Raw genomic sequence first — 24198 nt, forward strand, 5'->3', positions numbered from 1 at the left:
AGTATATTATTGTTAGCGCCGATAGCAAAAGTTTTTCTGTTTTGTATACATATATGGCATTAATATTGCCATGCTGCTGGTACCATGTATGATATGGGTAAAACCGAGCGCGGGCATATTTCTTTTCTATCAGTGGCTTTAAACCTGTTAGTTGCGCCCAAGCCTATGGGTACAGGTTTCAACCCGGGCGGAATATTCTCTTTTACGCCCCTTGCATTAGTAACTGTGTTGAGAGTTGTAGTGTTATTTATTTATTGTATACTGTATTCTACTGTTTAGTGTGTTGCACTGTGTTACCATGTACTGTCTTGTTGTTTGCCATCTGTATGGTGCTGCAGACCATATGTGGCCTCCTATGAAAAAAGTTTATTAATAACTGAAAATAAATGAACAACATTATAATGTGTTAATCAGTAAAATAAATAGTAGCATTGGGCTCTTGTCCAGGCCCCATAGCACAATGACCCCCTGAGCCCATGGTTAGAGCGTATATAGGGCAGTGCAATGTGCCATTGCCCAAGATGCCGGAATACAAGGCATGCCACTCAAAGGGCATCTGTTATTTTTCACTTATTTGTTCCATCCACAGTGTGAAACTGTGCTTTTGGTAGGTGGCCTTTCCCCTGGGGGGATGAGTATGGGATGCCAGCGCTCGGGTTCCTATCAGTCAGAATCCCGACTCCAGCATCCCGACAGAGTTAGGATTCTGATAACTGTCGGTAGAGATCCAAACCCTCCCCATCTCCTTACCCTAACCCCCACTCCCCGCACTCTAAACCTAACCCTCCCTGCTTAGTGCCTAACCCTAACGCTAACTCTCCTTCTTACTCCTCTACTTACCTTCCGGATTTCGGCGGTTGTGATTCCAGCACCAGCATTCTGAGCACCATAATCCCCGTCATCAGAATATTGACCGCTTTCCCCATGGAACAAATGACCTTGTTCTTTGAGTGCAACATCAGGAATCTGTTTCTCTCCACCCCTTTTTCCTCCCTCTCCTCTTCCCTCTACTCTGTCCTATTCTCATATTAATTTTCAATCTTCTCTTTGAATACTGCACAATGTTTACCAGTTACTGTACCAAAAAATATACAGTACCTGAGGGCCTTGATAGGAGGACGTTGTGTGGTTTGTATAAGTTTATTTATATAGATCCACTAGGTATGTAATGCTTTAAAAATTAAAAGACTACAGAACAATAAATGAAAATCACTACAATGGAAAAAATATAATGGAATAGAACAATTATAGGTAAGAAGTAACTTTATGTGGTGTCACATACACATACTAACAGCACCTATGTCACTCCCATGGTGGCAAGCAAGAGCAACGAGTGGGGGAGGGGACAGGTAGAAATGAACTGTAATTTGCCAGGGAGGCGTAGTCTCCTAAAATGCCACAGTCATGCCCTCATCATTGGTAAGGCAAACCATTAGGATGTGGCCATGCAGTAATTATGCCACATGCAGTAATAACCTGTATAACACATTATGCCACATGCAGTAATGCCCTGTATAATACATTATTCCACACGCAGTAATGTCCTTTATAATCGGCCACTCCTACTGATTTGGACCCAACAGATACAGTAGCTGCATGCAATTCTTTCTTGATTAATATATCATTTCAAAAGGTCAGAGCGTTCCGTCATTGCATCAAAGTGTCATCACTGGACCAATTCAGTTCTACAAACACTAGCATTTATATAGCATGCAAAGTAAAAAAAAAAAGTTTCTTCTTGTGGAACACCCCCAATTCACCACACTGTGGGGCGTGCCCAGCACTTACGAAGGTGCTGGGCTTTCCGCCAAGCTCTCCCCTTGTGGCGAATAATTGCCATGTGCAGTAATGCACCTTACACAGTATATCTTACACAGTAATGCCTTTTATAACACATTATGCCACATGTAGTAATGCCCTGTATAACACATTATGCCACAAGCAGTATTGGCCTTTATAACACATTATGCCACACGCAGTAATGCCCTGTATAACACATTATGCCACATGCAGTAATAACCTGTATGATAAGAAAAAATCGTGCGCTCTTAATAAATGTATAAGCAGCTGTCTATTAAGTTAAATCAGAAAAAAACTGATAACCAACGTTACAAGACCTCAGTATAGACGCGCTTGTAATAATAAAAGTTACATGTATCTATTGAGCGTGTTATGAGCAATCCTAAACTGATACACTCTGATACAGTAGCTTCTTTTATAAAAAAACAAAAAAAAAAAATATTATATTTTATTCAAAAACATTGTGCTATATATTTTAATTATCTACATCTAAATATTAATAAAGAATATCTCTTTTAACCACCAATCATTTAACAACCGTATTCATGGATTCAAGCTTCCAACTATGGAAGTGAGCAAGGAACCAATCAAAACATTTCCTTGAGGATATAACAAGGCGAATACAGCACCACAGACACCTTGAAAAAGTCACTGATGTGACGAAACGCGTTGGTGTAAGCGGGACCCCGGATTGACGTTTTTCGACAGAGGAAGCTCGAGCACACGAGGTAGAAGACTCCCATTTTCGGCGTGTTACAAGAAGCCAGGTAGAAAGCATATCCCGGACAAGCACAAACAGGAGGCGCACAGCGAGCAGCAGTTCACATTTCATTCTGATAGCTGCTTGTCTATTGCCGCTCTTGCTGCCATCAGGGAAAGATAGAGTAAGTCCACCGGTGCTCCGGATCCTTTTTCAATCATCTGATATACGGGACTCCCAACTGACAAACACTCCACTAAAAGAGCTATAAACATCTTACCATTCATGTTTTTATATGTAACGCACTTGGTGTCAGACATTGCCGGTCTATTTTTACAATTGTTTTATTTAGATATCATCCTTGTACATCTCATTCCATCGATACAATTTATCATTTCAGTTACCGAGTGGCCATACTGTATCAGAGTGTATCAGTTTAGGATTGCTCATAACACGCTCAATAGATACATGTAACTATTTTTATTACAAGTGCGTCTATACTGAGGTCTAATAACCTGTATAACACATTATGCCACACGCAGCAATGCCCTGTATAATACATTATTCCACACGCAGTAATGTCCTTTATAATTAGGGGTGTGCACCGGCCACTTTTCGTGTTTTGTGTTTTGGTTTTGGATCTGGATCTTTCTTCGTGTTTTGGATCTGGATTGGTTTTGCCAAAACCACCCTTCCGTGTTTTGGGTTCTGGGTTTTGTTACTTGGATCTGTATTTTTTTTTTAAAAAAGCATAAAAACAGCTAAAATCACAGAATTTGTGGGTTTTTCTGCTCCTATGCTATTATTAACCACAATAACCTTAATTTCCACTAATTTCCAGTCTATTCTGAACACCTCACAATAAGGTTTTTATGTCCAAAAGGTTGCACCGAGGTAGCTGGATAACTATGATAAGCGACACGAGTGGGCGGCACAAACACGTGGCCCATCTAGGAGTGACACTGCAGTGGCAGACAGGATGGCAGTTTGAAAAACTAGGCCCCAAACAGTACATAATGCAAAGAAAAAAAAGAGGTGCAATATGGAATTGTCCTTGGGCCCTCCCACCCACCCTTATGTTGTATAAACAGAACATGCACACTTTAACAAACCAATCATTTCAGCGCCAGGGTTTACCACACGACTGTGGCTGAAATGATTGGTTCGTTTGGGCCCCCACAAAACAAGCGGGCAATTAATCTGTCCCTGCACAAACTGGCTCTACGGAGGCAAGATGTCATCCTCATCCACCAATTCCTCACCCTCTTCAGTGTTGTGTACATCCTCATCCTCACAGAGTATTAATTCGTCCCCGCTGGAATCCACCACCACAGGTCCCTCTGTACGTTCTGGAGGCTGGTCTCCCTGGAAGAGTTGATAATTCATTTTTATGAACATCATCTTCTCCACATTTTGTGGAAGCAACCTCCTATGCCTTTCGCTGACAAGGTTCCCGGCTGCACTAAATACTCTTTCGGAGTACACACTGGAGGGGGGGCAACTCATGTAAAATATAGCCAGTTTGTACATGGGGCCTCCAAATTGCCTCTTTTTCCTGCCAGTACAGGTATGGACTGTCTGACATCCCTACTTGGATGCTGTCACCAATGTAATCCTCCACCATTCTGTCAGTGGTGACAGTATCATATGCAGTGACAGTAGACATGTCAGAAATTGTTGGCACGTCCTTCAGTCTGGACCAGATGTCCAAACCGGCCCTTGACTTATGACACAGGCGCACGCTTGGCGCTGCTGCTGTGTTGATGCACGTGTGGCTACTGCGCATACATTTTGCACACAAACACAGAAAAAAAGATTACTTTATTTTGTTGGAGCGCACTTTGGGGGTAACACCACCCTTTAACAGACAGACGCACGCTTGGCACTGCTGCTTTGAGGATGCAGGTGCGGCTACTGCGCATACATTTCACACACAAACACAGAATAAAAGATTATTTTATTTTGTTGGAGTGCTCTTTGGGGGTTAAACCATCCTTTAACAGACAGAAACACACTTGGCGCTGCTGCTTTGAGGTTGCAGGTGCGGTTAATGCGCATACATTTCACACACAAACACAGAAAAAAAGTTTATTTTATTTTGTTGGAGCGCACTTTGGGGGTTACACCACCCTTTAACAGACAGATGCTCGCTTGGCACTGCAGCTTTGAGTATGCAGGTGTGGCTACTGTGCATACATTTCACACACAAACACAGAAAAAAAGAAGAATTTTATATTTTTTGAGGGGCGCACTTTGGGGGTTACACCACCATTTAACGGACAGATGCACGCTTGGCGCTGCTGCTTTGAGGATGCACGTACAGTTCACACAATTCACAAACACAGAAAATAATATTTTATTTTTGTTGGAGTGCACTTTGGGGGTTACACCACCCTTTAAGAGATGAGCCAGCCGGCCCTTTACTTATGGGACACAGGCGCACGCTTGGTGCTGCTCCTTTGTTGATGCACGTGCAGCCACAGTGCACACAATTCACAACACAGAAAATTATTTTTTATTTTGTTTGGAGTGCACTCTGGGGATTACACCACCCTTTAACAGACAAGCCAGCCGGCCCTTTACTTATGACACAGGCGCACGCTTGGTGCTACTTTGTTGATGCACGTGCGGCTACTGCCACACGTGCATCAACACACATCAACACACAAAAAAAAAATATTTTTGTGTGCATCAACACACAAAAAAAAAATATTTTTTTTGGAGTGCACTGTGGGGGTTACAGCACCCTTTAATGGACAAGCCAGCCGGCCCTTTACTTATAATGATTCAACCCTCCACGGGGGTGCTGAATGAGAACCAGGTGTTAAATTATAATCACCTGTATGTTTAGTGTCACTGTGGAGAGTCAGCGTATCTTTTAGGGACAAGCTCTCCGTATGTTCTCTGCTGTTATGCTTATAACATACATACCCCAAGGGTCTGCTATGCAGTAATCAGTGAGTAAACATATAGTGTATTGTATTGATATAAGTACCTAGCCACCTCGTCTCACTGTGGGAGGTCAGCCTTTCTTGCAGGGATAGGCTCTCCGTATGATCTTTGTTTAAACACTTCTATCATACGTCTCCCAGGAGGTTGCTATGCAACTGTCAGTGAGAATGTGGCTTAGTGTAACTGGTGAATGACACAGTAAGCGATGTCCCGCACTGTTACTCACCCCTCTTCTGGGTGACTTCTCATCTGAAGTCAAACCTCTCCTGAAGTGCGGAACTGTGTGTAGTATAAAGTTTTTGGTAGACTTGCACTCCTGTGCACGAGCGTAGTAAACCAATCGGTTTATGCTGTGAGTCTTTGGACACCAGATCAAACAGTCTTGCACTATAGAGACTGGGTCCTGGATTTTTTAAAATGTCTATCCGCTTGCTGCGGTGAGGGCTGAGCGTCTCCACGCTACTCACGTTGATAGTGGAGGGCTGTATGTAACGAGTCCTTCAGTGTGGTGGAACGAGGACTCAGTCCAGATTCCTCCTTTGTTTGAACCGCTGGTGTGGAAAGCTTACACACACTGACCGCTCGTGCTGCTTCTCACTTGCTTAAAAAATCCTGGACCCAGTCTCTATAGTGCAAGAAAGTTTGATCTGGTGTCCAAAGACTCACAGCATAAACCGATTGGTTTACTACGCTCGTGCACAGGAGTGCAAATCTTCCAAAAACTTTATACTACACACAGTTCCGCACTTCAGGAGAGGTTTGACTTCAGATGAGAAGTCACCCAGAAGAGGGGTGAGTAACAGTGCGGGACGTCGCATACTGTGTCATTCACCAGGTACACTAATGGAGCGTACACACGGTCAGATTTGTCAGACTTGTCAGATTTGTCAGATGAACGACTGAACGATTAAACGATTTGAACGATTTGGACGATTTGACCAAAGATTTGAACGATTTGAACGATTTGAACGATTGAACGATTTTTGACTGCATTAAAATGAATGGAATCGTCCAAGTCTGACTGCAAACCCATCAGATGTCAGATATCGTTATCTGACAAACGGGAACGCGCATCGTTGATCGTCCATCGTTCAGGCATGTCAGATATGAACGATTTTCCTTCAGATATGAACGACTGAACGATTTTTAAATCGTTATCGTCCATATCTAAAGAAAAAATCTGATCGTGTATATGCACCTTAAGCCACATTCTCACTGATGGTTGCATAGCAACCTCCTGGGAGACGTATGATAGAAGTGTTTAAACAAAGATCATACGGAGAGCCTATCCCTGCAAGAAAGGCTGACCTCCCGCAGTGAGACGAGGTGGCTAGGTACTTATATCAATACAATACCCTATATGTTTACTCACTGATTACTGCATAGCAGACCCTAGGGGTACGTATGTTATAAGCATAACAGCAGAGAACATATGGAGAGCTTGTCCCTAAAAGATAAGCTGACTCCCCACAGTGACACTAAACATACAGGTGATTATTATTTAACACCTGGTTCTCATTCAGCACCCCCGTGGAGGGTTGAATCATTATATTAATTTTTATGAATAAATCACTATATTTTTAATGAACTATATGCACCGTCAATTTATTTTCACCACAGGATATATTGAACCATGTTGAGCATTTGAGCGCACTTTTCCTCTTTATTTTCTATTGTATACGTAAGAAGGAGGACCCCTTTATCTGACTAAGTGCTGCCTTATACCAACTCATTTATTTTTTCAGAGCGCAGTAAATTTTTATTTAAAAGGCCCTTTACTTATGACACAGGCGCATGCTTGGCGCTGCTCCTTTCTTGATACACGTGCAGCCACAGTGCACACAATTCACAAACACAGAAAATCATTTTTTATTTTGTTTGGAGTGCACTTTGGGGGTTACAGCACCCTTAAACGGTCAAGCCAGCCGGCCCTTTACGTATGACACAGGCGCACACGTGGCGTTACTTTGTTGATGCACGTGCGGCTATTGCGCACACAATTCACAAACACAAAAAAAAATATATATATTTTTTGGAGTGCACTTTGAGGGGTTACAGCACCCTCTAACGGTCAAGCCAGCCAGCCCTTTACGTATGACTCAGGCGCACGCTTTTCGTTACTTTGTTGATGCACGTGCGGCTACTGCGCACACAATTCACAAACACAAAAAATATATATATATTTTTTTTTTTGAGTGCACTTTGGGGGTTACAACACCCTTTAACGGACAAGCCAGCTGGCCCTTGATTTATGACACAGGCACACGCTTGGCGCTACTTTGTTGATGCACGTGATGCTACTGCGCACACAATTCACAAACACAGAAAAAAATTAAAAATTTTTGGAGTGCACTTTGGGGGAGCACCCCTGATGCACAGGTCACCCCTGGATGACACTACAGCACCCCTCTAGGACTACAGCCTTTATGGGACACTGCACAACACAGTCCAGCCATCCCCTATAGACTTTGGAGTGGACACAGCCCCTATGGACAACTGACTGCACAACACAGCCCAGCCAGCCCCTATGACAGCAGCACAACACAGCCTAGCCAGGCCCTATGGACAACAGCAGCACAACACAGCCCAGTCAGCCCCTATGGACTGAGTGGTCACAGCCCCTATGGACAACAGCAGCACAACACAGCCCAGCTTGCCCTAGCTCCCACCCTCCCTCTTCACTGTCCACAGCCGGAGTGAGAAATGGCACTGACACGGGGACCTTTTATAGAATCCAAAGCCTGCGAGATCCGGAAGGCGGGACGATGACGTTTTGCCTCGATCTCAGATCCGAGTCAGGCGGGAAAAGTCGAGCCTGACTCGGATACGACTCGGATCGGGGGGGCTTGGGGGGGTTCAGATTTCAGAAATCCGAACCTGCTCATCCCTATTTATAATACATTGTGCGACACACAGTAATTCCCTTTATAATACATTATCCCCAATTCAAATTACGCCACACAGAAATCCCTTATTCATGTTATGACACACAATGGTGCCCCTTTTACACAATGCCCAAATTTGTGCCCCTTATACACACAGCCCACAGTAGTAGTGCCCCTAATACAATGCCCACAGAAGTAGTGCCCCTTATACAATGACCCCAGTAGTGGTGCCCCCATTAGTAGTGCCCACAGTGGTAATGCCCACAGTGTTAATGCCCCCATTGGTAATGTCTCCTATAGTAGTGCTCCCCTATAGATGTGCCTCCAGTAGTAATGCCCCCTGTTGTAATGCCCCCAGTGGTAATGTCCCCCTATAGCCATGCCCCCAGTAGTAATGCCTCCCTATAGCCATGCCCCCAGTAGTAATGCCCCCTATAGCCATGCCCCCAGTATTAATGCCCCTTATAGCCATGCCCCCAGTAGTAATGCCGCTTATAGCCATGCCCCCAGTAGTAATGCCCCTTATGGCCATGCCCCCAGTAGCCATGCCCCCATTGGTAATGTCCCCTATAGTAGTGCCCCCCTATAGATGTGCCTCCAGTAGTAATGCCCCCTGTTGTAATGCTGCTTATAGCCATGCCCCCAGTAGAAATGCCCCTTATAGCCATGCCCCCAGTAGTAATGCCCCTTGTAGCCATGCCCCCAGTAGTAATGCCCCTTATAGCCATGCCCCTCTATAGCCATGCCCCCAGTAGTAATGCCCCTTATAGTAATGCCCCCCTTTCGCCATGCCCCAGTAGTAATGCCCCCTATAGCCATGCCCCCAGTAGTAATGCCCCCCTATAGCCATGCCCCTAGTCATAATGCCCCCTATAGCCATTCCCCCTGTAGCCATGCCCCAGTGGTAATGCCCCCCTATAGCCATGCCCCCAGTAGTAATGCCCCTTATAGCCATGCCCCCAGTAGTAATGCCCCCCTATAGCCATGCCCCCAGTGCTGGTTCTTCTGATTAAAAAAAAAAAACAATTAAAATACAAACACAATACTTACCTTAAACCCCACTCCTGCATCCGCTGCTATCCGGTCTGACCGCAGCTCCACCACGTATCTATGGGATCATTACGTCATGACATCCCTCCCATAGTGGTCTCTGCGGGAGCAGGAGCTCAGGAGTGAGCTCTGGCTCCTCGCATCTATGGGGGAGACGTCGTGACATCCCTCCCATAGTGCTCTCTGCCGGAAGCCGCAGCTCAGGAGTGAGCTCTGGCTTTCGGCTGCCGCTGCATGGAGGGAGCCAGGTGCCGGCTGATAACACAGGCAAATGCAGCCTCCCTGTGGCGGTAGCTAGTGTGGGGGAAAGCGGCACTGGTTTCTTTTTTTGCCTCTCTCCTGGGGACTCAGTTGCACCCTCTAGGGGCCAGCACTCCGGGCGATGGCCCTGATAGCCCTCCCCTAGAACCGCCACTAGCTGCAGTGCTGCTCAGTGCATCCAAAATCAAGTACTCTGTAGTGTGTAGAGCTGCATGGAGCATCTGGACAGATCTACAGTTCCTCCTTCCGATGGCCCCTCCCTTTCCTGGGATGTCACATGTTAAGGGCAGGGTGCCGAGAGGAGGGGGGGAGCGGGTACTGTTTACCCGGGCCTGGGCTTCCCGATGGGCCCGGCAGGGGCCCGGGTCAGCGCCGCTCCCCCTCCCTTCTCTCTCTCTCACAGCAGCCCAGCACATGGCTGCAGTGGGAGACTGCTCATGGCTGCTGAGCAGCAGCCACAACAGTCTCCTTTGCCTGTGGGGGGGCTTTGTGCCGGGCTGAGGGGCTTACAGCGCCCCCCTCCCCGGCATTCATATAACCTCCTCTGAGAGAGCTGCTGCCTCTCACTCTCACACAGTTACCCGCCGGCCTCCTTGCCCAGACTGTGAGAGTACGAGGCCAGCCGGGAAGTGTAGTCCTCTGTCTCAGCGCGGTATCCATGACACTGCGGCCATTTCCTTCTGTTCAAATTACAACTCCCATGAGCCCACGCAGCTCGGGCTCAGCCAATGGCTGTGCGGGAATCAGGATAGCCTGACATCATGGCTTCTCACAATGACTACAAGTATGACTATAAAAGAAGTGTAGTGGCCAGGCAGCAGGGGCCACAGGGGCCCCAGGGAGGGGACGCTATTATATGACATGCAGCTGTTATATTATAGAAATTAGTAACATGGGCTTAAAGAGAAAGTTGTGCGTAACAGTGGGTTTTTTTTTTGCTCGAGGGAGCGTGGCCACACATCCCGCGATTAGGCCACGCCCCCTCTGTTCCTGGGCCTGTCAGGGCTCTCTGCTGCCCTGGTTAAGTGGCATGACTAACAGGGAATGGGACACCCTGCTCCGGCGCTGATTGGTATATGTTTTCCATTCTCCACTTATTCATTATGACTACTCCATATTACAGTATTATGCTATGTTTAACTCCTGTCTGACTGTATTGAATATAACTGCAATATTTTTATATTTAATTACTCACTTCTTTCTCTTCAATTTCCTTTCTGTATCCGCCAAGACTCTCTTCTATGTATAGTGCCATAAAAATCAATAAACATATAAAAATAAAAAAAAACATCTAGCATATAAATTTGAAAATGCAGAATAATACTATTACAAATGTATATCCAACTTTTACATATTCAGATAAATTGTAAGTCCCAAATAGGATAACTTTGCTATATAAAATATGTTAAATGGGTAATGTAGACCACAGGAGTCATATAATTTGAGGCTTTGATTGCTTAAAGCATGGCGCTGTATGTGAAGCTTTTAGTTTGTAATTGTTATTGATTTATGTGAAGGTCTTTGTGAAAAGGAATAAAATATATACTGTACTGAAACATAAGCATGCACACAAATAACCAAATATATAAGAGAGGATTTGAAGGGAAGCAATTCGTGTGAGTGAAACAGAAGCATAGTAATCAGAGCGAGGAAATCAAGGAAACCATAAAAGTGGGTAAAAGTGGATACTCTGAAGGCCTTTTATTGCACAAACTCTGCAGGGTCTGATTGAACAATTTCTTGCATTGGATCATGGCTGTAAAAAATGGTTTCAAAATCGTCCTTGATGAGCTTCATTTCCATAAACTAATATCTTCTACTGGAAGTGCAAAGTGTGTTTGTTATAGTGAAATATGTCTTGACAAAGCCTACTTTTTTGTGGCTTAAATTATTTCCAAAGGGAAAATTTGTAGTTTACAGCTCATAAAAAACAGTGTGTCATGCAGTACCTAAATGTGTTGGTTGCATCTTTGCTCATTTAAATTAGAAACAGAAAAATACTATATATAGAGCTTCATCTGAAATAATTATAGTTAAAATAATTACAGAACATTCTGCTTTGCTTTTACCTTGGGATTATCCTAAGAATCTTGTGCTTTCTAATTATATCACCTGTGTTCTCCCAGCTTTAGCCTTGGAACTAGCGCTATGCATCCCGCAATCTCTCCACCAGGTTCTTTGCATTATTCTGGCAGTTTTGCATCCTGCCAAATTACTACTCTCAAATTGCCCCAAAATCCCTGTTTAGAAGGTAAATGGCTGTACTGAGTTTATTACATTGAAACAATAGAAATAATTTAATGTAGTAGTAGCCTGCCCATGTGGCGTACTTACTAAATAGAAAATAGTTGTTCTTCTAACCAATCTGAGAATAACCGTTTTTAATAGGAATGACAATGCTACAGTATGCCTGTTGTCCAAGATGATGAAACCGGAGGGTGTGATAAACTGGTGATGCACATGCAGTTCCTCGACACCAGAACTATCAGGAGCCCGGGAGACCTGGAAGCAGGGCCTTAACTAGGGTAGTGCGACCAGTGCCATGGCACAGGGTACCGCAGGGCAGGGGGCAATGTTTGAGCCTATCATTTTTCCTGTTTACTATCATTCTCACTTGTAGCTTCCTCTTCTTTTATCCCCAGCATCTCATGGCCTCCCCTATCTCTTCCCTGGCCATCCCCCATGAGGCCTTTTTCAGGTGCAGAATCTTATATCCCTTTTTAAAAATTGGGGGGAGGGGCGCCAATGCTCTCTCTGGCATAGGGCACCAAAAAGTGTATTTACGGCTCTGCCTGGAAACATGAACACTGTGGAAACAGGGTAATGCTGGTAATGCACTTAATCAAGATATTTATCTTGTACGTGATTGTTACTCAGGTGTGAGATAAACAAAAGTAACAAGTAATCTCATTATTGTGCACCCCGTTTTCTTTATACTTTTCATATATATATATATATATATATATATATATATATATATATATATTTTTTTATTATTATTATTATTTTTTATTATAGTTTTTTTAGGATCTCCAAGTGCCAGCATGCTCTGGCAGCCATTACAATTGGTAATGGCAGGGCTTGCTGACACCAGTCATGGTGACATTTTCTCTCATTTCATCATGACTATTAAGCCAACACCCAAATATAGAGTAGCTTCTAGGTCGTAGTGACTTACAACTACAAAAGTAAATGCTTTTTGCTAATCATCATACACAACGCTTTCTTACTGAAACATAAGTATTGCTAATGAAAGCAGGAAATATTGTTGGCAACAAATAACATTATCTAGAGGGAATGCAGGAAGAGGGAAATCATAGATACAGTAGGAAATACAGGAAGAGGGAAAGGGAATACAGGAAGAAGGAGAGGGAATACAGGAAGATATCGATACCTATTTAAAACCTCTATTCAATCCTGTCTATAACTTCTAAAAACCTGCCTATACCTTCTAAAATTGTCGCTATTTAGCGTAATGAGCCGCACAGTAAATAAATGCTTTCAGACTTTGAGTGTGGTTCTAAAGTACAAAAAGTTATTATTCAATATAAAAACAGATGGTTACAAGCTGTGATCTAAAGACAATTAGCGCAATTAAATCATACAGACCAAAGGTACAGTTGTTACATATGCACACGCTCTGGGTACAGATACCTCCATCAACAGCACAGCAAGAAGACTCTCGAATGGGGTCAGAGAGCCCACATATATACACTTACAGGGATAGGTAATACAATAGAACAGATTGGCATGATTCCATTGGTTCTTCTTAAAGGTGCTTTTGTTACAGGATAGTTCATAGGTCAATTCAAATGGACACAAGACAGCCTCCAACAGGCCTTTGTATCATTTTTCCTGCTGCATGCTAATCTAAGCTGCTAACATTACAAAGTACATTTTAATGTTCTAACTCTCTATAGTCCATAGTTTGCAGACGCATGTTGCGATCTTCTCACCGATGATACCGGAAATCTGTTGAGACACAGTGGATCAGTACAACACCAAACATGGTCTGCTTACCATGTACTAAACCTTAGATATCAAATAACCTTTATTTCACAACATTAATAATTACTGAATAAACCTTGAATATTACACTTTAATACTAGGGAACCTTTTTGTGTAAGTGTGCAGTGTGTAAGTATTGGGGAATTGGGAAAAGATGCTAGTTAGAGCGTTGTGACTATGTGTTTGGTGGAGTACACCATGGGATGTGTTTTGCAGGTTTAATCAGTGTATATGTTTTAGTGGCTGTCTGTATTTATGTGGTGAGGACTTTTAACTTCTTTCTATTGCGTGGGAATTGCACAACGCTATATTATAGCATCGCCGTATGTACTTATAATGGGCGAGATTCCCTAAAATGGCGCTTGGCGGTCAATCACAAAATGGCGTCTCATTGCCATTCGCAAAATGATGTCACACAGATTTAATTTTAAACCGACTCGATCTCAGCCAATTATCCGGCTTTGATAGTCCACCCTTTGATAGCAAACAACATGCTATCATACTCTGACTTTAAAATTAATTTAGGCTTACATTATGACATATTATTCAATGTTATATTATGGGATGGCACAAGGTGGTTCTTAATCCATCAATAATGTGTCTCTAGGAGGGGACATAAAACTACCCCTATACGCACACCACGGATCTTGGGAGATCATGGGAAAGATGTGGGGATGCACCAATCCTATAAAGGAAGTCTTGAGGAGGAATAGGGACTTACAATATTCAAAATAACATTTTATTAACACATTTTATGCATGTCTAAATATTATACATTATATGATGGTATTTCCTAGTTCAGGGTTGTAATGCAGTCCAATATTTACCTCAGTATTCATATTGTTACTACTGACCACCATCATGATTTCATTCCTTTGATCCACCTTATCTTTACATTTTCCACATTTCAACACAGTAGGAACACACATGACACATAGGCCCATTACTATGATGACAACCATTATGAGGATCAGGAGTTTACCTATGCTCGCAATCATTTCCTGGACCCACTCTCCTAGACCTGAGAACCATTTCACTGGGTTCAACCAAGAAACCCATTCCTCTACCTTCTCCTTTACTTCAGCCACTGAAGCATTATTGTTCTTTTGAAATTCCCCTTTTAACTGCAGAATTTCATCCATCTTCCGGTCTATCACCTCCTTAGGGTCATTGGTATCTTTTGTAAAGTAAGTGCAACATTTTACACCAAATTGGGTGGCCAAAGTTACGCAATACCCTCCCGTGACAGCTGTTAAATAATATTAACACTAGTCTATGTTGCACGAGTTCTTTCTTGCAAGCTTGCAACTCCCTACCTGTATATCTAAACATGTCATCATACATCTCGGTAATATTATCTATTAATTTAGCGAGATCTAGGATATATCTAAAATTTAGTGTACCCCGAGTGATCCTGGTGGGATCCAATGCTACCAAAACTTGAAAGCCAGTCATCTCACTAATCAACTGTGTGGCTTTATGCACGTCACCAGGTATCATATTTATTTTGTGTTCATACTGTGTGTGTAGATATGGTGATGATGTGTCTTTATGAATACCAAGCATTTCACCATGTGTAAGGGTCATAATTTCTGGAACTACTCTTCCCAAATAACACAAACCTTCAGAACTCGGAGAGAGCAACTTTTACGCTTTCCTTTTACATATAAAATGTACATCATCGGGGAGAACATAAGGAATAGAATGCATCATAATCATCCAACACATTTCCCTAACAAATGATCCAATCTCAAGTTCTCCCATCTGGCTAATACATGTTTCTGGTTGTATAACTCTGGCACAGTACCCTTCTGATACTCTGCCAACCATTTCTTTGGTGTTACTCAGTGTATATTTATACCGGAAGTGTCTTCCACCTGACAGTTCATAATTCATAGGCTCACGGTCAGCTCCTTGTGGTCATTGTCTGGTTATTCCCTGTCACCTCACAACTTCCTGGTTCATTGGAGTTGGTGATTTTTAAACATAAAAGTGTTTTATCTGCCTGGTACTGGTGGAATTTAAAATAGGGTGGTTTGGTGTTAAGAAATTTTCCATCCAGTGTCTTCTCTTTTTGCAATTCTAAAATTTCAGAGATATTTAATGGGAATAGCACTAATCCCACATTATGCTGTCCTTGGGGCACGTGAGAGCACACCCAACAGTCGGTTTGGTTAAAAATTTTGCCCACCATGGTGTGATAATCCTCTAAAGGATACCCACCCCAAAACTGATTATACTTTGGTTGAGACTGTTGGATGCATCTCTCGTTGACTACGGACCCACAGAACTCACACATACAATAATCCTCAGACGATAAACCTTCACACTGTCTCCAAGTATCCAAAATAGTAGATCTCTTAACAATTACTGTACTAAGATTGGTCAGACACTCCCCTGACTGGCATAGCACTCCACTCCATCAAAACTGCCATTAGCTCCCATCTCCTCTATAGGTCCCCCGTCACAGAAACCAGAAATCACCAAACAAACCAGGACGATGGAAACTCTGGAAGAGAATACAAAAATGAACACAGCAGACCAGCCCATTGTTGTAGCAAGGACCTACAGATTTCTTTAGCTCAGATATCTCACTGCAACCTTTTAACCTTCCCGGAACAAGCTTGCGATCAACAGGTCCACGTTATCTGCCCCGTCTCCACCTTGTTTCTCCTCCAGTTGGTTGACCTTCTTGCAATGAGTGGAATGGACCCAGGTATCTCTCTCGGCCACCTTGAGAGAGGTGGTACTTGTCAGCAACACCTGATATGGCCCTTCCCACCGATCAGTCAAACAACCTGAACGCAAGAAATATCTGATCATGACATATTCTCCAGGTTCAACATCATAACAGTTTGTTTCAGGCATGTCATGGGACAACAATTTCAGTTTCTGCTGTTGCTGTTTTAACTGTTTACTCATTGTTATGAGATACCTTACAGTTACCTCGTTGTTACCTTTCAAGTCTTCCTGTGGACTTACAATCAAATGAGGTTGTCTACCAAACAGTATTTCAAAGGGAGACAGATTTAGAGGGGGTCTAGGAGTGGTCCTTATGCTATGTAGGACCAAAGGTAATGCTTCTGGCCATCCTAGTCCAGTCTCTGCCATGATCTTACTTAATTTATTTTTAATAGTACCGTTCATCCTCTCCACCTTGGCACTGGCTTGCGGTCGGTAGGGGGTATGAAGTCAACTATTAATACCCATCAGTTTACACATATTTTGAAAAACATCACCTGTGAAATGAGTACCCCTATCACTTTCAATAATTTTAGGGATACCGTATCTGCACGCAAATTCCTGAACAATTTTCTTGGCAGTAAACGCAGCAGTATTAATGGCAGCTGGTTATGCCCCAACCCAATTGGTAAACACGTCAGTGCACACTAATACATACTTGAGATTCCTGCAGGGTGGTAATTGGATGAAATCAATTTGTATTACCTGGAAAGGAACGTCACTCGGCGGAATGTGGGATGGTTCAGTAGGGATCATTTTCCCAATGTTTTTCCTCAAGCAGGTCAGACAGGACATTGCTCTCTTTTCCGCTTAAGAAGAAAAACCCGGTGCGCATCAGTATGCTCTCACCAATTTACACATACCTTGCTTTCCCAAATGAGTCAGACCATGCGCTGCCTCAGCCAGGCTTGGGTAGTATGCCTTGGGAGCCACTGACTTAACTTGTCCGCCTCTCCAGAGTCCAGAGGAATCTTACCCACGTGCCTTGGACCTCCAGACTGACTTTTCCTGGATAGAACACAAATTTTGCATCTCAATTAATTTCAGCATATCAATTGTTTGAAAAGTCATGATTTGTTCAGTTGGTACATTCATTTTTAGCCCTGCTGCCTATTTTGCAGCTTTGTCTGCCCTGTTGTTGCACAGTGACACCGGATCATCCTCACAAGTATGGGCTTTACACTTAATTACTGCCACTGCCTTTGGCAATTGGATTGCTGTTAGTAGTTCTTATATATGTTTGGAATGTGCAATTGGTGTGCCTGCTTCTGTCATAAACTTTCTCAGACGCCATAGAGCACTGAAATCGTGTACTACCCCGAAGGTGTACCTAGTCAGTATAGATATTAGCAGATTTACCTTCCGCTAATCACATGCTCTCTTTAGTGCCACCAGTTCCGCCATTTGGGCCGAGTGTGGTGGGCCTAAAGGTTCGGCTTCTATGATGTCTTCGTCATTTACCACAGCATAACTCTCCAGTGTCAGTTTTCTATGACAACTCCCATCCATGTAAAATGTCACATCTACAGTTTCTAAAGGTGTATCCCGTATGTCAGGTCTTGCAGTAAAGGTTTGATTCAGATATTCCATACAATCATGTGCATCAATATACCTGCAGAACTCACCTTTCGCCAGCGACTCACCTCTCTCCGCCCTTTGTGCATCATGTTGCACATATGGTAAATACGTAGCTGGATTTAACATATTGCACCTTTTGATGGTGATGTTTGCAGGTGCTATTAAGGCCAGTTCCCATTTTGTGAACTTAGCTGAGGAGACATGTCTGGTTTGGGCAGAGTTTAGCAAAGCAGATACAGCATGTGGAGTATAAACAATCATATCATGGCCTAGTACCACATCCTCACTCTTACTGACCAATAGAGCAGTTGCTGCTACACTTCTTACACAAGTTGGGAGTGATCTTGCCACAGTGTCTAATTGTGCACTGTAGTATGTTACGGGCCTACTGGCATCACCATGTTTTTGTGTGAGGACACTGCTGCACAACCATCGGCTTCCGTACAATACAAATCAAAAGGTTTTTCATAATCAGGTATTCCCAATGCAGGTTGCAGGTGCTCTTGTCAGACTATCCTTAAGATTAAGGAAAGTCTGCTCTAATTCCTCTGTGTGCATGACACGATCGGGCTTTGAGGAAGAGACTAAGGGCCTGATTCAGACCCGCTCGCGAGCGCTGTGCACTTGCAAACGGGTCGATGGTGGCCCAGTGCACATGCGCATGATGGAGCCAGCTCCATCGTGAGCATGTGCGAGACCCGGATAGCGACGGGCAAACCGTCGCTCCAGGTCTCATACCAAAGGGGGCGTGTTGTCGATGTTGAGTGACAGCACACCCTCTTTGGTGGGCGGGCTGGGGGAGTGGCTGCCCAAATGGAGGCGTTCCCATGTGAATGCCTCCATTTGGGGACGGCCCCACTGACATCACGAGTGATGTCAGTGGGAGAGATTTTGGCTCTGTCAGAGCCGAAATCTCTCTGGGGCTTGCGGCAATGAGACCCTACCACAAGGGTCTCATCGCAAGCCCGATGGTCATGATGGTATTGACCATCGTGACCATCTTCCTGGCCACTCGCTATAGCTGTGGGTGGTCACCCACAGCTATGCGAGCGGCCAGAAGACTGATCTAAAGAACAAGAAGGCCGGCCCTGTTTCAGAGTGAGCGCTCTGTCAGAGCATCTGGCTATGAATCAGGTCCTAAGTCCTGTAATGGCAAGGCCAAAATAGAAAAACCTGGGATCCACATTCTGCAGTAGCCACACATTCCCAAGAAGGTATGAATTTGCTGTTGGTTCTGCGGCAGTGTCATGTTCTGTATGGCCTGGATTCTGTCATTTGTGAGATGTCATAACCCCTGAGTTAGGCAGTGTCCCAAGTATTTAACCCTGGACTGGAATGGCTGTAGTTTGTCCTTAGCATACTTGTGTCCTGTTTGTGAGAGATGAAGCAATAAAAGTTTAGTATCATTTAAACATGGCATAAATGAATCAGAACATAACAATAAATCCTCCACATATTGTATTAGAACAGATCCATTGGCAGGTTGAAAAGATTGTAGACAGTCATGTAAGGCCTGGGAGAAGATACTGGGGCTGTCTATGAAACCCTGGGGCAATCGTGTCCATGTGTATTGTATACCCCTGTATGTAAAAGCAATTAGGTACTGACAGTCAGGATGAAGAGGTACAGAGAAGAAAGCAGAACAGAGGTCAATGACAGTGAAATGGGTTGCATTTGGTGGGATCTGCATGAGAATGACAGCTGGATTTGGCACTATGGGAAACTGGCTCCCTACCATCTTATTAACCCTCCTAAGGTCTTGTACCAGCCTATATCCCCTCCCACCACTCTTCTTTACAGGAAAGATGGGACTGTTGGCTACACTTGCTGTATGAACTAAAATTCCCTGCTGTAACAATTGCTCAATTATGGGATAAACCCCTAATTCTACCTCCTGTTTTAATGGGTACTGGAGAATTTTTGGAGCTTGCCTACCACTTTTTAGATTTACCATTACGGGACTTACATTTGCCATCACTCCAGTGTCCTGTCCATCCTTGGTCCAAAGTGAATCTGGAATTTGGGATAACATTTGATCTACCTGAGATGGATTTTTACTTAAACCAGTAGAGTGATACATTATCCTTTGGGGAGTGTCCAACATATCCCTCACCTCATGCACAACTGTCTCTGGGATATTTAGAAATATACCATCAGGGGTATAATATATGACACATCCCATTTTACATAGCAAATCCCTTCCCAGTAGGTTAGTAGGAGCCGCTGCTGCCAGGAGGAAAGAATGCCTGGTATGCAATGGCCCGATAGTGACCTCTGTGGATCTTGTTAAAGGATAATGTTGCACTTTACCCGTTACACCTATTGCTGGTTCCATCTCGCTGGTTACCTGTAAGTTAGAGGGAGATTTTATCACTGATCTGGTCGCCCCTGTGTCTACAAGAAAATTATATTTAGTACCAGCTACATCAACCAACATTACTGGTTCTTCCCTAGTACTTCCCGTTAACATGACTATCTGTAGACTACAGGTATGACCTGACCCCTAGCATTGACTCTCACTCTCCAATACAGCATTTGCTGCCACAATTGGAGCTGGTGACTGTTGTGGATTTCCTGTACTCTGTGTATATCCCTTAAGGGGATATCCAGGTACTCCCTGGTTAGGAGGTCCCGCCCTCTTTGCCTTACAGTTCTTACTTACATGTCCCACTTGGTTGCAGTTAAAGCACCTTCGTGAGTGGGGTGGGTGAAAGGATTTCTGTGTGGGTTGAGCGGAAGGGAAAGATGGTGGGTGTGGATAAGGATATTGAGAGAAATATGGTGGTTGTGGATAGATGGGTTTTGTGGCTGTGTGTGATAAGTGGGGTAGGGCTGTGTTTGTGGTGGTACAGGATTGGTGAGAATGTGTAGTTGTACAGGTGCAGGTGTGTCTGTTGGCTGTGATGTCACAGTCATTCCTTCTAGAGCTTGAATACTAATAGCCATTAGCTTCTTGCTCTGGGTCTCTCTCTTTTTAAGAATGTTCTTATCATGTTCAATAGCATATTCTATGAGGTTGTCTACAGTAACTCCTCTCCAGCCAGGTAGTGAGGTCTGAACTCGGGTCTTTAGATTCTCTTTTAGACCATCCATAAGTACAGTGATGATCATTCCCCTGTGATGAGTGCTATCGTTAATATCCTCTAACCCAGTGTACTGGGTGATAGCCTGCAGAGCTTGGTTACAATAATCCTCTGCAGATTCACTTTTTGGTTTTATGGTGAAAATTTTGCTCCAGTTAACTGCTACTGGAAAATATACACCCAATTGAGTTATAATGCGGGTAATATTACCTTGGTTAATTTAGTCTGTTAAGGGAACATCTCCATCCAATACGCAATCCGTGATAAACTTTTTCAAGTCGGTATTGCGTGGAAGAAAAGCCGTTAACACCACTCGCCAGTCTATATTGGTTGGCTCATGAGCATTACCCAAATTCTTTAAAAATCTTTGGCATTTGGCTAATTCCTTGTTAGGGTCAGGGAAATCATTCATTATGGAAATTAGCTCCACTCTTGTCCAAGAACAATGCATTGCTAATTCCCTTGTGGGCACTACACCGTTCGCATCCGCATTCTCATTCAGAACAGTTATTGTCCTAATGGGATGCAGACCGGCTGCACTGCTACTTTTGACCTTGTTACCTGGCTGGGGACTCAGTCTATTACTGCTACGTATATATGGTTAACAACTTCATGTATGGGTGCAGGGGATGTTAACACTTCCTGTACTGTCACTGATGAAGATGGGGCCACCATTTGTGCTTGTTGTGATGGAGCATCTAACATGTGTACAGCATTGGAAATGGCAGACATAACAATAGGCTCATCATCCGCATCATAAACATTTTCTTTGTGATTACTTAAGAGAGGGTACAAGTTCCTTGTTACATTTTTATGGGTTTTTTCAACAACTGTACCTGCACCCCCATCGCATATGGCGGTGGTGGTGCACGTGAACCACTGGCAATACCTTCTGCAATGCTACCTTGCTGCACGTGGGCACCATTTTGTGGCGCACATGCACCGCAGTTTAGCGCTGCGGGTGCATTCTCCTGTAACGTGCTCGTGATGCTAGTTTGCGTCACGTGCACACCTTTAAGCCACGCATCCCCCTCATGCTGCCTTAACTTTAAACACTCGTTATGTTTTACTTTTCATTCGAGAACGCACCATAAAGATACTATCTTGGACATTGTTCAATACCTCCTTATCAAAGATACCAATTCTGGGAAAAGGTCTAACACTCCTCATTGTCATTTTAAACCATACATCACAGTACCTAGTTGCATAAGCACCGTACTTAGTATGCATAATATGCCGTGCCGATCCAAGTGGCTCTTCCAACAGCAGCACATCATCTAACATCTCTACCGTTTGCTTGGCCCAATTCTGGGAGAACCCTAAGCTTTTCAATAATGCTTTAAACTGGTGAAAGACAGTCAAGATACTTTCACTTACCTGTGGACGATATTAACAGGATGCGCCCACACACCTGTGGAAGAATAACCGGGCTGCTTCCATGCACCTAATCCCTTTTTGACTACCTTTCAACTGCTAGCATGTAGGCATTCCAATAACCTACCCTTTTCAGTGATTTCGTCCACCCTCTACCCAGTTCACAATCACAATTTAGCCAAAACTGTGCGGTTCAATTACAATGCTCAAATAACCCTAACTGATCACTGAATACTGTAATCACACTGAGAGCCGAACCTACAACAAAGACAACAAATACACCTGCTTATGTGTTAGAACGGTATCTACTACCGAGCTACTAGGTCGACCCTTGCGCCTAGTCCTTAAGGGTCCTACGATACCCTTAACTAGGGAACAGTGGTCCCTATCAATAAATACTCACTGATACAAACCCTTTTCCTGCGCAGAAAAACACACGTTTTCCCAGACTATGGCAACACTGATCAAGATACTTACAACAATGCTATCTATCAATGCGCTCTCAATGGCTTTGTTCAAAACACGTGGCAGACCTACCAGAAGTATGTATACGCTATTGTGCGACTTGTCGCATACACAATAATGCAACCACTGCACAAAATGTATTATGACTTTTATGCTATAGTGCGACTGATCGCATACACAGTAATGCGACTTCCCCTTTTTAACACACAAAAAACTATCTATGAAGGAGAACAAACTTTTTCCTCCCTCATCCCTAAATTCTTAAACAGTGCTCCTAAAGCCACAATAACAGGTAGCGGACTCTCAGCAACAAAGTGGTAGCAGATTTCGAAGGCACAATGCGTTCTCTTGCTATGGCACCTCCACCCTTTTGCTGAGAGATCGCTACCGAGTGTTATCTAGTGACCGGTAGCGTGATTTCACACTGCGAGCCCCCATCGATACCTATTTAAAACCTCTATGCAATCCTGTCTATACCCTCTAAAATCCTGCCTATACCTTCCAAAATTGTCGCTATTTAGCATAATGAGTCACACAGTAAATAAATGCTTTCAGACTTTGAGTGTGGTTCCAAAGCACAAAAAGTTATTATTCAATATAAAAACAGATGCTTACACACTGTGATCTAAGGACAATTAGTGCAAATAAATCATACAGACCCAAGGCACAGTTATTACATACACACGCGCTCTGGGCCCAGATACCGGCATCAGCAATAGAAACCTCCGTCAACAGCACAGCAAGAAGACTCTCGACTGGGGTCAGAGAGTGCACATATATACACTTACAGGGATAGGCAATACAATAGAACAGATTGGCATGATTCCATTGGTTCTTCTTAAAGGTGCTTTTGTTACAGGATAGTTCATAGGTCAATTCAAATGGACACAAGTCAGCCTCCAACAGGCCTTTGTATCCTTTTTCCCGCTGCATGCTAATCTAAGCTGCTAACATTACAAAAGAACATTTTTGATGTTCTAACTCTCTATAATCCATAGTTTGCAGACGCATGTTGAGATCTTCTCACCGATGATACCGGAAATCTGTTGAAACACAGTGGATCAGTACAACACCACACACGGTCTGCTTACCATGTACTAAACCTTAGATATCAAAAAATCTTTATATCACAACATTAATAATTACTGAATAAACCTTGAATATTACACTTTAATACTAGGGAATCTTTTATGTAAGTGTGCAGTGTGTAAGTATTGGGGAATTGGGAAAAGACGCTAGTTAGCGCTGTGCGACTACATGTTTTGTGGAGTACACCATGGGACGTGTTTTGCAGGTTTAA

The sequence above is a fragment of the Taudactylus pleione genome, unplaced genomic scaffold, assembly GCF_031769625.1.
Source record: "Taudactylus pleione unplaced genomic scaffold, aTauple2 ptg000342l, whole genome shotgun sequence".
In the NCBI taxonomy this organism is placed as follows: Eukaryota; Metazoa; Chordata; class Amphibia; order Anura; family Myobatrachidae; genus Taudactylus; species Taudactylus pleione.